Below are 16617 nucleotides of genomic sequence, written 5' to 3'. Positions count from 1 at the left end.
GGGACTTTTAGAAAACTTTATAGCACAGCTAGTCACACTATATCAAGGGAATTTTATAAAATTAAAGACAAAATCAGTGTGTTAAAAGAAGTTGAGTTGAAGTAAACAAAAATATGGACCCCTAAAGTAATAAAATAAATTATACAAAGGTTTATAGTTAATTACTTCTGTATCTGTTTCTTCTATTTGACTCAGATACTATTGAAGTTGCAAATCATGAACCCTATGCATCTTCATGTCTCCTCCTAAGGGGTGCAATAAGTGTTTGGTGCTGTATGCTCAATTGAATTAAAAAAATTAGCAATGATTTCTTAGTCTTAAGACACTTAAATTGAATATGGTAAGGTACTATAATTAGGCATTGTGAAATTAGATTAGAATAAGGACATTTAGAAACCCTGTCTATAGATCAAAGCTTTGCAACAAGAAATATAAAAGCAGCTATGTAACATCTAAATGAATATTATCCATCAGATTTGACATTTATTAAGCAATATCAGCATGCTGGGCACTGCTGTAAACACAAACTCTGCCTCAGCGAACTTAGATTTATCTCTGTTGGCTTTTCTTTTTTCTTGAAAAAGATAGATGCAATTTCAGGGCAGATGGTGAAAGAATATAGAACGATGATATGACTTTAGAGCTTTTATAGGCACTAGCTTAAATCAGCTCCTTTTACTGAGACTCCATCACCTCACTTGGTGATCCCCCTCACCCTAGCTTATGAGCAGTGAATAGAATTAGTTAAGAATAATACACCTGTGCTTATATTGTTGGTTCTGTTTTGCCCTAACTGTGTACTCTAAAAGCAGGATAAAACAGTATATTTATTTTCAGTTATTTTATTTGTCATGAAACTATTTCAATTTCACAAGATGCTGAGAGACTCAGATTTGGCTGAGTGTAACTATTCCATAGAAGCAGAAACAAAAATCTTTGTGAAACTTTTTGACAGCATGATATATCAAAAAGAGTATTACAATATTACAAGATACAAATAATGATGTTAATAATTGAATATTTTAATATCATTTTAAAGAGATTTCATGTGAACAGTATTTTATGATCTCTATTTTTTGGATAATGTTAATAGGTATTTTTTAATAACAAGAATTTTGTGGTGTTGATAAAATTGCTAGGGTCCAATTTCCTGATTTGTAGCATGTTTTCATTTGATATACATTATGAACTTTTTAAAATATCACAATTTTAATGTATTCACAATGATTTTTGTGTGATAATTAAGAACTTTTTGAATCAAGTACAGGAATTAATAGGCTTTATTCAATGGGAGGGGAGGAGGCTATGGAAGGGTGACAGTGAGGAAGGGGTTATAAAGACGACTAAGATTGTTTGAGTTGTTCTGTATGAAATACACAAATAATTCAATAAAAAATACATGAATAAAAAGAAATTATTTGAGGAATCTCACTTGTCCTGTCTCTTAAGAAACAAGGTCATAAGCTGTATCAAAATGTTGTCGGAGGGAACAGGTTCTCCCCTGCTCTCTCTTATTCCCAGCTCCACCTTTCTGTATTCAAGAGAGAAATTCTAAGTTTAATTATCCAGAAGCCTTATTGTATTTATTTTCCTATATCCATATGGTATGTTATGATTGCCAGAAATCTAAAATCTTTATTTTAATTACTGTCAGAGTCAAAGCCAGACACTAGAGAAAATGTCAAGGACAGATATTAATACATTCTAGCTGTAAAGAAACAGTCCAGTGTGGACCCAGAACATCGTCCCTTTTATAGAGATGGCTGTAGATTCAGGGGTGGGTAGTAGGCAGGGCTTAGGAGAATAGAAAATCTGAACAACTTTTAAAGTAAAATGAGGAGCACTTTCTGTATGCAATTCAGTTGGATTTGTTAACCAGTTCTCATGAGCTTGAAGTCCCTGGCGTCTCACAGACACTTAGGGGCAGCCAGAGACCTATGACGCAAACAGTAAATTCTAGCGGCCTTTTCTTTCCTTTTTTTTAAAAAAAAATTATTTTATGTGGATAAGTGTTTTGTCTGCATGTATGTAAGTGAACCCATATCATGCAAAGAGCATGGAGGCCAGAAGAGGGTGTATGATCCTCTGGAACTAGAGTTACAGATGATAATTAGCCACCATGTGGGTTCTGGTCATTGAACCCAGGTACTCTGGAAAAGCAGCCAGTGTTCCTAACAACTGAACCATCTTTCCAACCCAGGCATTTATTTTCTAAGGTAGGCAGTTTTAGAGGATGGATAGCTTTATCCAAGGAATGAGGTTTAACTATTTGAACTTATGATAACATTTGCTCAAGTCCAAGAAATGCAGTATAAAAAGAGAATCAGAGAACCCAGATAGTCTTGTCAATACCAAGACACCTTATTTCTTTGCCCCTAAAGGAGTGCAGCAGAAAATGCTAGACAGCATTTGCAAGGTTATCATGCCCTCCATTCTGTCAACAAATAAATGTTTTTCTCCTGTCATTTTCGTTTACAACACGTAAGTCATTGGTTTGGGTATTTGGTATTGAAGCTGGCATTGGACCGTTGACTATGTTTTCCCTTGCACCTTCATAGTGATCTCCAAAGCTATGAGCACTAGCCTTCAGGGGAAGTGGCTTCCAGGAAAATTCCAGCTCCATTGCTACAAATCCTGTGTCCGAAGTATGTTTTATCTCCAACAGCAGGGGCTTATCTTCAAGTACTGTGAGGCAAGCAAGGGCTGTGGCAATAGTCTGTTTAATTTTGTAGGTCTCTTGAACTACTCTAGCCAAAAACTCAAAGAATATTTCTCCTGTCTGGTCCTGTAGCATTTAGTTATACATTTGAACTCATGTAGAGATAGTGTATGTGTAATTTGTCCTTAGATTTTTGGAATAATATGATTCCCTCTGTTTTGTTAGAACTAGTTAGGCTTTATTTATTTATTTATTTATTATTTTTTATTTTCTCTTTTTGAAAAAGGGTTACTCTGTAGCTCCAGCTGTCCTAGAACTCACTATGTAGACAAGACTGACCTCAAACTCACAAAGATCTATTTACTTCAGTCTCCCAAGGGCTAAGAATAAAGGTGAACTCCACCATGTCTGGCTAGTTAGGCACTATTTATCTCTCCTCTCTCTCCCAGTCTAGCACTTCTACCATGGCTTCCCCTTATAAAGAGTCCCCATTTTCCCTAATTATCTCTGGATAGTACCAGTCTCCTATGGTCCTATGTCTCTTGACCTCTTTCTTTTCCTTTATCCTCAAAGTTCGTTGCATAACCATCCCACCCCCCTGCTTCCACTGACATAACCTAATTTTGTATCCATTTCTCCCTTAGTAACACCTGACTCTGACTGTTCTTCTCTCTCAGGTTCATTCTTTTCCTTTACCTCCCTAGTAACTTTTCACTATCCTGGTTCCTGTAGTTATGTCTGGATACATACCCACGTATAAAGATTTGGTGCCAGGATCCATATGTGGGGGACAACATACATTACTTTTTTTTCTTAGACTGTGTTACTTAGTATAATATTTTCTAGTTCATCCATTTACCTGCAAATTTCATGATTTTGTCTTTCTTTATCACTGAGTAGCACTCCATTGTATAAATGCATCACATTTTCATTATTTACTCCTCAGTTGAAGGACACTTATGTTGCTTCCAACTCTTAGCTATTGTGAAAAGTACAGCCACAAATATGGATGTACAATACAAGTATCTCTGCAATACGATCTGTCCTTTGTGTATATGTTATGCAGTGGTTTAACTAGGTCAAATTGTAGGTTCATTTTTCATATTTTAAGAGTTCTCCACACTGCTTTTCATAGGGGTTGCAGGAGTTTGCAAACCCATGAGCAGTGAATGTGGTTGAGTTTACCCTTTCCTCACATCCTTTCCAGTATTTGGCATCATTTGTTCTCTTAATCTTAGCCAGTCTGACTGGGGTAAGATGAAATCTTGAAGTGGTTTTAACTTGTATCTCCCTAATTACTAAGGATGTTGAACACCTTTTAAGATGTTTCTTAGTCATCTTTATTTCTTCTTTTGAGAGCTCTCTGTTCAGATCCTTAGCCCATCTTTTAACGGGATCACTTGTTTTCTTGATTGCTTGTTTTTGAGTTCCTTATATATTCTGGAATTTAAACCTGTCAGAGGTTTCTCCGGTTAAGATTTTCTCCCACTATATGGGTTTTCTTTTTACTTCCTTGGTTGTTGCTTTTGATGTACAGAAGCCTTTTATTTTAATGAAGTCCCACCTGTTGCTTCTTGACCTTAATTCCTGAGCTATTGATGTCCGACTTAGAAAGTACTTTCCTACACCTATACCTTGTAGGTTATTGCCAATGTTTTCTTCTTACAGTTTCAGAGTTTCAGGTTTCACATTGGGATCATTGATCCATTTGGAATTGACTTTTGTGCAAGGTGAAAGATAGTGTTCTAGTGATCCAGTTTTGTCAGGACCATTTGCTGAAGATGTCAAAGATGCTGTCTTTTCTCCAGTGAGGATTCTTGGCCCCTTTGTCAAATATCAGGTGACTGAAATTGCAAGTATCATTTTTGGGTTTTCAATGAGTCTGTTTATATAATTTGTGACATTTATTGACTTACATATATTGAACCATCCCTGCATCTCTGGGATAAAGCCAACTTGATCATGGTGGATGATCTCTTTGATGTGTGTCGGTATGTGGTTTGCAAGTATTTTGTTGAGAATTTTATATCTATGTTCATTAAGGGTATGGGTCTACAGTTTTCTTTTTTGGTTGTATCTTTACCTGGTTTTGGTAAGAGTGATGGTGTCTTCACAAAAAAATATGGAAGTTCCCCCTTTGTTTCTGTCTATTTAAATAATTTTAGTAATATTATATTTAGATCTTTAAATGTCTGGTAGTATTCTGCTGGGGATCCATCTGAGCATGGGCTATTTTTAGTGAGGAGTTTTTGCATTACTGTTTCAAATTCCTTTTATGGTGTGACTCTATTTTAGCTGTTGATCTAGTCTTGGTTTAGCTTTGATGATTTCCCTGATTTTAATAGTGTACAGGTTTTTAAATTCTTTTTTTATACAAGTCTTGATTTTTTTATTATCTATTATGAAGTTCCCCTTTCAGCTCTGGTTTTGTTCATTTGGAGTTGCTCTTTATTTCTTTTAGTTAACTGTCTGTCTATCTTGTTTATCTTTTCAAAGAATCATCTCTTGTATTCATTGATTATTTTATTGTTTTTATTTCTGTTTCATTAATTTCTGCTCTGATTTTTATTTCTTCTTGTCTGCTGGGTTTGGTTTTCATTTGTTGTTGCCTTTCAAGTGTCTTGATTTGCAATTCTAAGTCATTTATTTGTGCTCATTCTGATTTTTTACTGTTGTTGTTGTTGTTGTTGTTGTTTTGTTTGTTTGATTTTTGTTTTTTCTGAGACAGGGTCTCCCTATAGCCTCAGAGGGCTGGAACTCACTATGTAGACCAGGCTGGCCTTGAACTCATGGAGATCCGCCTGCCTCTCCTCCCAAGTGCTGGGATTAAAGGCATGCGCCACCACATTTGGCTCATTCTGATTTTTTAATGGAAGGACTTACAGCTTTAAAACTTTCCTCTTAGGACTGCTTTTAAAATGTCCCAGAGGTTTTGTTGTGTTGTATTCTCTCTTTCATTTACTTCCAGGAATACTTTTATTTCTTTCTTAATTTCTCCTTTGACTCATTCATCATACAGGGGTATTTTGTTTAAGCTCCATGGGTTCTTGGAATTATTTCAATATTATTTTTTGTATTTGTTGGGGCTTGTTTTGTATCATATTGTTTAATTCTGATTCATGCCTGTTTATTCATTGTCCATTTTGCCTGTCTAATGGAGACAGTGTGGTACTGAAGTCCCCTACTATTAGCAAGTTGATATTAATTTGTGTCTTAAAGACATATAATACTCTTCTAATGAAGTTGGGTGCACCAGAGTTTGTACATATATGTTCATGATTGTAATATCTTCTTTTGTCAATTTTCTTTTCATTAGAATGCAGTGGCCCTCTTTATCTCTTCTGAATTTTTCTTTTGAAGTCTATTATGTCAGATACTAGAATTGCAACTGCTGGTTGTTTCTTAGGGCCATTTGCTTAGAATATTAATTTCCATTCTTTCAGCTTAAGGTAGTGTCTGTCCTTGAAGATGATGAGATGGGTTTCTTGCAGACAAGAAAGAGATAGATTTTGTTTCATAATCCATTCAACTAGCCTGTGTCTTTTGACTAGGGAGTTCAGTCCATTGGTATTTATAGTTTTTATTGAAAGATGTGTATTGGTTCCCATCATTTAAAGTTCTGTTTGCATTCTTGCTCTGACTGTATGTTTCTACCATTATACCTTCACTTAGTTTCTTTCTGTTGTCCCTTGGGTACATTCATCCATTTCTTCAGTTCTTTGTATTGCTTCAAAAATTCTCTGAAGAGCTGACTTTGGGACATGAATTCTTTCAGCCTATTCATGCTATGAAATATTTTTCTTCCTCCTTCTATAATAGACATTTTTGCTGGGTAAAGTATTCTGGGTTGGCATGTATGACATTTAGAACTGTGCATACTTTGGTTCAGCTCTTCTGGCATTCACAGTTTGCACTGAAACATACATATAATCCCATTTTCTTTGCTTTGTCTTTTTTGAGGGAATTTCTTTGGGCCAGCTATGGAAGTCATGACCTCACTCATGCTACACAGGTAGTTTCCCACTAAGCCGCACTCAGCCTGACATCTCACCTTTCTGATAGTCTTTGAGTGTTAATTATTTGATTAAATGTAATTAGAAGAGCAACAGTGAGTTCATGTGAAGTCTTGAGGGAAAGGTCAGCCTCTAATGTTTATTTGGAAAGGGAAATATTCAACTTCCAGTATCCAGCCTCTTAGGTACACATGAAAATGTTGCAGATGATTCGAGAATGAATAGAAAATTAATTTCAATGTAGCTTTTAGCTTGTAACCAACTGAATTAGATCATCTCGGGAACTTTTCTCTTGTAATTTGAAGAAACAATTACATGCTCTTCTCTTTTAGACCAATACTTAATATATACTTTTTATTGGAAGAATAGTTATTTTACTCTTTCTTTGTTGTTGTTTTGCTTGTTTCATAAAAGCAATACCTTTTGAAGGGGAATTCACATTCTTTTCCAGATGACTGAAATGTAACAGCTTCACAGGCCTATGAATCCATTGAGATGATGAAATTGTGTAAATGGAGAACAAGCAGCATGTGGTGCATTCCTTGTTTTGTGCTTTGAATACAAGTGTTGTAATTGTGTGTTTTTTTCTTCTAGGGTAGATATGTTATAACTTGAACTTGAAGGAAGCTATTTTGAGGGCTAAAATGTGAAACAGGTTCATATTTCACTTTAACTATTTAAATGGAAAGGAATGGTTCATATAGGGAGTAATGCTAGAAGTCAGAATCCCATGGGCATTGTTGAAATGAAAATGAGTTTTTCAAAGATGCTATCCAAAGAATCAGTCAGGTGTATTTCCTTTACCTATACCTTCTCCATTGTTAACAGGAGTAACATAAACCTTTTACATTAGATAAATATATTATGGACATTTCATTAATTTTTTTTGTTGTTAGAACTATAACACTTTTAGAATTCATCTGTTTCCATGTCATTGTATACACTTTCCATCATTCAACAGCATACAGTCCTAAGAAGTCATGACTTAGCATAATTACAAACAAAGGTATGTTACATAACATGTTTTATAATATGTCAAGTATACATACACAAGTGTATTTTTGCTAACATTGCAGTAGTGCCTATAATCTTAGCCTATGAGTCTTAATATTGCTGAATGTTTTCTTCTTTCACTAAGTGATATTGACGGTATATCAGTGATAACTATGATTGTCTGAAATTAGTCCTACCACACAATCCTGTCATACCTCTCTAGGGCATATAACCAAAGAACTCTATCTCCTAAGTACAAAGTTACCTGTTTGTCCAGGTTCATTACTGCTGTATTTTCAACACTTATGAAATGGAAACAACCTTGGTGTCCACCAAGTGATGAATAGCTAATGAAAGTTTAGTACATTTACACAGTGGAATATGGTTCAGCTTAATGAGATGAAAATTTAAAATTCACAGATAAATGGAACTGAAAACCATCATCTTCAGTGAGGTAAACCAGGCCCAGAAAGACAAACAGTGCATGTTCTCTATCATCAGTGGATACTAGCTTTGACTCTTTAGATAGGAATGTTTCTGATAGAAAATTCTTAGAGGATGGGACACTAGTAAGGGGATATGGGGGATTGTCCATGGGAGCCAAGATAGAATACAATGAAATAAAAGGCTAACAGAAATAATGGAATAGGAAGCATTTAATTGGGTGGGGAAAGGGAGATTAGGGCAGAATAGAGAGGAAGGAAAAGAATAACTAACACTAAAGGGCATTTTGAAGCTGTCATATATAAACTTACAAATGTAGAATCTTCTCAAAATATACGCATGTAAAATAAAAACACTAAAGTATAGTTATTGTATAATTGGGGTTCATTAGCCTTACCAAACATGACAGGCTAGAAAATAAAAAAGCCTAATACCTAGAATGGACTTCCTCTCTTGGAGCTGTTGACCAGAAGATGCCCCATAGATCCTCAAACAACAATGGCTATTGTCTTTGATCTGATTTCACATCAGAATTTTATGGCAAAACACTATTGCTGAAAATGCTTCATAAATGAGTCATAGAATAAGAAAGTAGAAATCAAGCTGGTACTGATCCCAAAGTATCATCTCAGTATCATCTCTATTGCCTAGCTTCCACAGTGTGAGAAAGTGCTCTGTGTCCTCCTGAAAGAGAAGGGTAATCACCTGCCTTGCCCAGCTATGAACCCTGTGAGCTACAATAACAACTGTCCTGGCAGGATATGCCCACTAATGAAATAATGACATGAATGTTATGGGAGTAACAACCACCTGATTGGATTCAAAGCCCACTTCACAAAATGGAGCAAATACCTCACACTTTAATTAGCGTATTGGGTAAGCATGACCCCTAAGACAGCCACTCCTCCCACCCAATCAGTCAGTTTCAATTGCATGAGGGGAGGTGAGTCCAAGGACAGATGCTGAAAACGCAGAGTCATCGCCAGGTTGGAAATGGAGCCTCCGACCTCGGGCAAGCTGAGCGTAAACAACTGGTTGAGACTGCAGGTGGGATGGATTGATGGAGTGCATGTTTCAAATATGGGGAAGAAGAAACCTAAGAGAATTCATTCCTTTGTAAGTAGCCCTTTCCCAGTTGTCATAAACTATGCAAAACCCAAATAGACGAAACCATGTCGGAACAGTTTAGGCAACAAATTGGCGCAGCCAGCAGGATGATGCCGGAAACAACAAGTTGCAGGCGCTCAGGAAGACCCCTGGGGTCTCTGTCATCTTGTGAATGTGGGAAAATAGCTCAGTTGCTTGAGAAATGTGGGCTGCCACCACATGCATCTGAAAGCTCTTTAAGGATTGTAAAGAGCCTAGAAAATATTTTCCAAACCTTGGGTGAAAGAGTGGAATCAAGAGAGATGGCCTGGTCACTTTTGTGCATAATTAGAGATTTGTGCACCGCAAAGGCAGTGGCCGCAGTGGAGACTGAAAAGAATAAGGAGTCACTGGCAAATTCCGTCTTAGCCTCAGAACTTTCAGATAAGCTATGGGAGAGAGAAAAGAAAAAGGATGGGAGATTTTAACTTGCACAAGGTTAGAGGACCAGGAGTCAAAAGACCCCAGAAAAAGACAGATAGTAATGAGAAAAGAAATGACATAAAATTAAATGTAGCTAACGATGCTCCTCAAATTCAACCTTTGATGCAAAAAGAGAAAAAAGTTAACAGTGCTGTAGCTAGGAGAAAATACTCCACACTGGAGCTGTTGAGACAAGGAAAGACTTTCAAACAACAATTAAAGAGTTCCCACCATGAGGATTGTGAGGGTATGGGATATGGGAACAAATAATATCTGTTTAAGTCCTTCAGAAGCATCACATTTGAGTTATATTACCACCCATCTGTCCTTGAGACATAGGCTGTTTAACCTAACCAATACAGTGGCGAGCAATCCCTAATGAAATGGCTTGAGCAAGGCATTAAAGATATGTGGTCATCAGCAATGAGACTCCCATGACTAGCAGGGACTGGAGGATCATAGAAGAGGACAGGTGTTACTGAGAGAACTAAGTCTGAGGAAGGCAATATATGATGCCCAGTTAACTGGGCTAGATAGGGCTGTGCTCATCAGAGATATAAAGGAAAGCATAATTCAACTGGGACCTCAAAAATGGTACGGAACTTTAATGGTTTTGCCAAGTCCCTTAGTGGGACAGGGTCTTTGTAAAGTGAGGGAGGATTTGGCATGCCTAAGTGACTCAAACTAGTGTGTAAAATGTGTCTATAGAATAACAGAACAATATCCAAGAGTTATAAAAAAAAAAAGACCAGGGAGAAGAAATGATCCATTTGGGTCACTCGAAGACATATGTGGCAAGATTAATGTCAAGCCCAAGTTCCTAAAGAAAAAAATAATAGAAAACCAAATTCGGTACTAAGGGTTTTCTGGAAGGCTTTAAAACCTGAAGAACGGTTCACAAAAGCCATTCAGAGGATAAAAACTGTCCCAGGGATGGTTAAGGATCCATTTCTCTCCTGAACAAAGCTATGCTAGGGATGGAGGCAGTTTTTTTCCCACCGGGGCCTCCCCCAGCAGCCAGGTATGGTCAATGGAGATGCAGCAAATATGGATACAGCCAAGAGGCAGACCCAGGACCTGTCTGACTCAGGGAACCAATGGGTGCAGCAGGGACAAGAGAGTCCTTCTGCCTGCTTAGCCTGATGCACGTTCAGGCAACTTGAGCGAGCACCTGTAAATGTATCAAGACTAAAAAGATACAGAGAGATTCCTTGTAAAATCCCCAGGATGTGGAATGATTCCAAAGGGATAACTAAAGATAGTAAAGAACTAACCAAGTTAATGCCTCTTACCCATGCTATGGTACCCAACAGAATTCTATGGAGAAAGCAATTAATACAAATGGATAAAACCTTTCCATACTGTGTTAGACCTTGTCTATGAATGATTTAATACATGATGTTAACTTTTTAGTGTTCCATGGTTGTGAAACCCATTTGACAGATATCAAGTACACCTGAAAACACAAAGGCCAGCTATTGCTGTAAGATTCTTGAGAGTTTTATTGTTATGTAAAATAAAAACAGAGGCTCCCAAACAGTACGACTGTTACAAGAAAAAGAATTGCAGTACCAGGGATGGGTTGGCCCCTTATGAGCTGTTGGCCAGAGAGATCCAAGAGGTATTCAAATTAACCAAGGCAATTGTCATTAATGTGAGTTATATACTAGAAAAGGTCGGCAAGTTCATGTTGCTGAACATACTGCATGATGTGAGCACAGGAGAAGGAGAGACGGAGGTGAGACTGAGACTAAGCTGAAAACTCCATACCACTCAATGGATGCCTTTCATAGTGCCAGAAGACTCTATGCAGATGGTTGGGAGAAAAAGATCCTCTATGATTCTACTCGATGATGGACCCACATGCTGCATACTATTGACATACCAAGCAATGCCTGCAAGTGTCATAATGGCTAAATTAACATACATACAACTGACAGATTTCTAATTGGATAAGGCCTGCTTCTAGGGGTGGAGCACACACCTGGTATTATAGACCAGACCCACCCCCTGTGTCAGGGAAGGCTACAGGCCCTGGCCAGTATACTGTTCAATGAATATGGTACACCCCCTGGGATATCCTCTAGGCATTTGTATTTACATTTGTGTTTGTTTAGATGTGTCTACTTCCTTCCATTTGTCTTCATAGTAGGGGAGACATCACTGAGATGGATCAGCAGCCATGTCTTGAAGATGAATGATGAGGAGGCCCAAGAGGTCAATATCTCACCACAATACAAAGAGAGGAAGGGATGGAGTGTTGGGTTGGTGTGTCCTCTGAGATAGCCACTCCTCTCACCCAATCAGCCAGCTTCAATTGCATGGTGGGGAGTGGGTCTAAGGACAGATGCTGAAAACAATGAGTCACAGACATTTTGGAAAAGGCACCGTGAACTGCGGGTAAACCATGCTTGAAAGCTGGTGGAGACTGAGGGTAGGATGCACTGATAGAGCATGCATATCAAATATGGGGAAGAAAAGTCCTATGAGAATTCATTCCTTTTTAAGTCACCCTTTCCTGGGTGTCATAAACTATGCAAAACTCAAATAGAAGGTATTATGTAGGCTTCTAACACATGGATGTTTTAGAACTGCGAGACCCTGAGTGAGTGCAGGTCTCCTGAGGGAAGGGGAATGTTTAATGCAACACAGTGTCAAGAACCAGTGGCTAGGCAGGTTATAGGCCATAAGGGAATATCTATTCCTACCAATCTCCTAAATGAACTCTTTTTTAAGAGTTTATTAAACTCTTTTTAGGAGTTTTTATTAAGCTAATTGATTTTAATTAATGTTTATTATAGATTAGTGTGTCTCTCATCTCACAACAGACAAGGTTCTTCTTGGGGCCCATGGCTGGTCAATGTGCAGAAAAAAAGAGGCTACAGAGTACTTAGCCTGCAATGACACACTTTTATCCCAGCCTCTCCTCCCAAGGCTCAAGTCTGATTGCAGAAGAGGCAGAAAGAGTGTGATAGCCAGATATAGTGGATTAATACAAGGGAACTGTGTTGTTAGGACACTGCAGGAAAGTAGTGATATGATCCCACAGTGACATGATGGAATTCAAAAAACCTGTGCATGTCCAAACCAGGCAAAAACCAGGTGTGAATGGGAGAGATAGGTGCGAAGCCCCAAAACTACCTGAGGAACTATTGGCAAGTGATAGATATTTTGGGAGAGGGGTAATCAGTTTTCTTAATGCTGTGATGCTTGGAATATTGACTAGGAAACAATGGGTGGGGTGGAGATGGGGGAGGGCATTTGATTGTTATAGAAATACATTATATGGATTCTCAAAGAATATTTTTAAAAAAATCTAAAAATACAGATTCTACAAACAGAATGTAAAACAACAAAAAGAAGGTATAATGTTAATAAAAGAATACTGAAATACTGTTTCTTCAGTAAGCCCTCTTAAACATTGCTGAAAATTTGAACATTTATCATTGATAAACATTTGGATCCCTATTTAAGACAGCTATCAATGTATTCATAGTAGTACAAACATTAAAGATGTGATTTAATTTTGCTTTCATACTCAATGATAAAGTGTGAACACCATTATTTCATGGCCAAGTTGATTTTTACATTATGGTTATAACCATTTACTAACTAACTATTCACTACTCAAATGTTTTTCCCTCAAACAGTGACTTACCCTATAACACAAGCTGAACTGAAACTTATGTAGGCCTGATTGGTCTGATAGAGTAATCGTCTGAACAGCCTCCAATGAACCACACATCCTGTTCTACTGAAATCTTTAATAAGGAGAATCAGGACCCCAAAGCAAAGTTATACAAATTGTCCTTTTCAAATCTCCTTTATGTAAAGTAGCCACCAATTCTGATTCCCAGTCCAGGGTATAGTTATAGGAAGTTTTACTGATGGTAAAATCAGGCCTGGCACCATCAAAATCAGCCTATCGACCCCACAGTCTTTAATGGAATCATCTGGACTCACAACTCATTCCTGTCTTTTGACCAAGATACAGGATTTTTGCCTTTAAATTTTCCTTTCAGTTGTGGTGATAGGTCCTGAATGCCTGCCACTTCCTTGTATTTGGAAGTTACCTCTTGTCTTTCTCATTGCTCTTCCTTTTTTTTTTTTCTTCTTGATTTTCAATACCTCTGGGAAGTTTTCTATTGTCTCCAAACTCTACTTGTCTGCAGAAAACATTCTCTGAGCACCCTGTAAAAATCCATGTGGTATAGCTGGTGAGTGCTGACATCCTGGTAGATGAAGTTCCTTAAGCATCTCCAGTGCCCATGCTAGACCTTTAAATTTTAACTTAAAACTAGCCAAACCCTTATTAGCTACTTCTATGACAGCCTGACTTTAACATGTGCTCTGACCAGTCTAAGTTGGAACCTATCTTCTCTCATTGCTTAGAAACCTCTGTAAATTGAATTTAGACTTCTGGCTTGCTGAATCCCATGTAGCATATAAGTTTTCTTGTGAATTTATGAAGACTAAAATTTTTACATTTTCAGCTTTTTAGTTTTTATTTATTGAGCATTTGTATATTTAATACAATTATTAATCAAATTTAGACTCCTCTCCCCCACCCATGTCTGCCTCCAATCTCCTCTTGAACCTCATGTATTCCACCATACATACTAAGTCTTATCCAGTTTTGGTTAAATACATCCTCCAAGAAACCTAGAACTGAATGGAAGCGAGTTTAGAGACCAATGCTAAGAGACACTGAGAGATGCTGAGAAACACTGAGTGTATTGGGAAAAAAGGGGAGGGATAGTTGCCATTTTGGACACAGGGAACAGAGTCATGAACTGTGGGGGAGAAGGCACATAGATCCAGTGGTTTGATGGCATGGATCTCAAAGCTTAACCAAAATGTAAAAGATGGGCCATGGGAATTTGTAAGTGACCCTTTCCAGGAATTCATATACCTTGTTAAAACCCAATGGAATGTATGATGTCAGTTTTGTTAATCTGGTTAGGACCTCGAGACCTAGGACTCTCAGAGAGTGCACATGGGACTCTCAGGAGGGAGGAGAATTTGCTGACACATCCACTCAAGCATTTGTATCCAGATTTCCTTAAGTGCCTATTGGCCCACTGGAGTCTTCTCAGCTTATCTAGAGATCACAGTAAGGCCTACTCTCCCTGATCCAATAATAATGATTCTCCAATAGTTCTAAGTCTAACGTGGGTCTGCCACCCATTTCTCTTGCTCCACTCTGGGTCCTTGTCTGATTGAGTTGGCACAGGTCCTGTGCTCAATGCCACCATTGCCATAAGTTCCCAGAATCAATCCATATCCAGCAGTTAAGAAGTTTTGGAACCCCATCCCCTGCCAGCCTTGGACCTGGGTGGACTCCAATTCCTCCACCTCAGATATCTGGACTAGCTTCTTAATCCAAACTAGCTAAACACCTTAGCATAGATTGCTAAATCCCTCCTGAGGTTGTCCCCTCCTCAACCCATCTTCCCTGGCTCCTAATCAGCTGGACAAACCTGCCCACCTAAGACCCCCACCCACCATGTCTCTATTCTATTCCTCTCACCCACCCCCAACCTGCCCCTTGCCAGTCTTTGACCTAGACAGGCTCCAATTCCTCTGTCTTAGAATTTTGGACTAACCCAGGCTAGTTAAACACCCCAGCTTTGTTAATTTTTGTATGATTAGGAGAACTACTTACCCTACTTTAAAAACTTATATGATCATGCACCTCCTCCCTGGTTCTTACAATTTTTCCTCCCCCTCTTTTCTGATGGTCCCTGAGCCTTGAGTGGGTTTAATACAGGTGCCCTGTCTAAGGACCAGCAATCTTCAGACTCTTAATCTCTATGTTTTGCCATTTGTGACCTTTTGTGTTCCTGGTCCTCTGTTGTATGAGGGATCTTCATTAATGGAAATTGAGATTCATTAATGTCATCTTTTTTATCTCTGTTCGATGTTCCATGTGCCTTATGAGTAGAGGTTTCACTGTAGACGTTTCCCTTAGGCCTGGAAAATTCATAGACCCTGCTCATATGATTCTATGGCAAAAGTGTCAATGTACATGTAGCCCGAAAATACTCATTCCTCCTAAAAGAGTGAGCCTATGGAGAGTAAGTCATCCAGGGGTGAGATGAGGAGCACTCTGGGAAGAGGGATGGAGAATGAGCAGCAGAGAGTTAGCTGCAGCCATATTGGAACTCAGAAAGTGAAGCATGGGAGCAGTCGGGGAGTGGGGACCAGGAGGCAAGCCAGCCAGCACGTCCCTGAGAGAACTCTTCACTAAAGTCAGCATGCTAGGATGAAAGATGAGACACTCAAACCATGGGCGTGGGCCGAAAAAGCTGATGGACACTACAGGTGGGGTTTGAATAGCTCATTGGTTATGGAAAGCCAGTTTACGTAAGTCACCCCCTCACACATGGCATATAAACTATGCAAAACCCAAGATAGAAATGTGTTACACTGGCTTTGTCAATCCGCTAAGACCCTGGTGATTGAGAGCCAGTGTCCCAGAGGGTGGGAAAGGAAAAAATTTAGTGAAATAATACACAAGTCCCTTACAAACTCAGGCAGACAAACACCCAGCATAGAACTGGGGAAATGAACAGCAGACCAAAATCTTAGCTGATGAAATATTGACAGCCGATTGTTGTCAGGTGAGGAATCCTCCTAAAACAGGAGATTCTAGATAGGCAGACTAGGTCTCAGTGGACAGACTTGCACTGGGGAATGCCTGGGGACACTGACTTGACATAGTTTGTCTTAACAGGGATGACAGAGTATATGGGTTACAGTGGGGAGCTATGGGAGAGTGCTGGTGGGGAAGGAGGTATAAAGATGATTAAGATTGAGATATTCTGTATGAAATACACAAAAATTCATTTAACATACTCATTAACAGTTTCCAGAGCAAAGATACATCTCTTTCAAAAGTGGCTATAAAATTTTTAGGTTTGCCGTTGAATTAATACA

The sequence above is a fragment of the Nannospalax galili genome, unplaced genomic scaffold, assembly GCF_000622305.1.
Source record: "Nannospalax galili isolate Female #2095 unplaced genomic scaffold, S.galili_v1.0 scaffold374, whole genome shotgun sequence".
Lineage (NCBI taxonomy): Eukaryota > Metazoa > Chordata > Mammalia > Rodentia > Spalacidae > Nannospalax > Nannospalax galili.
This window is presented reverse-complemented; position numbering follows the sequence as displayed.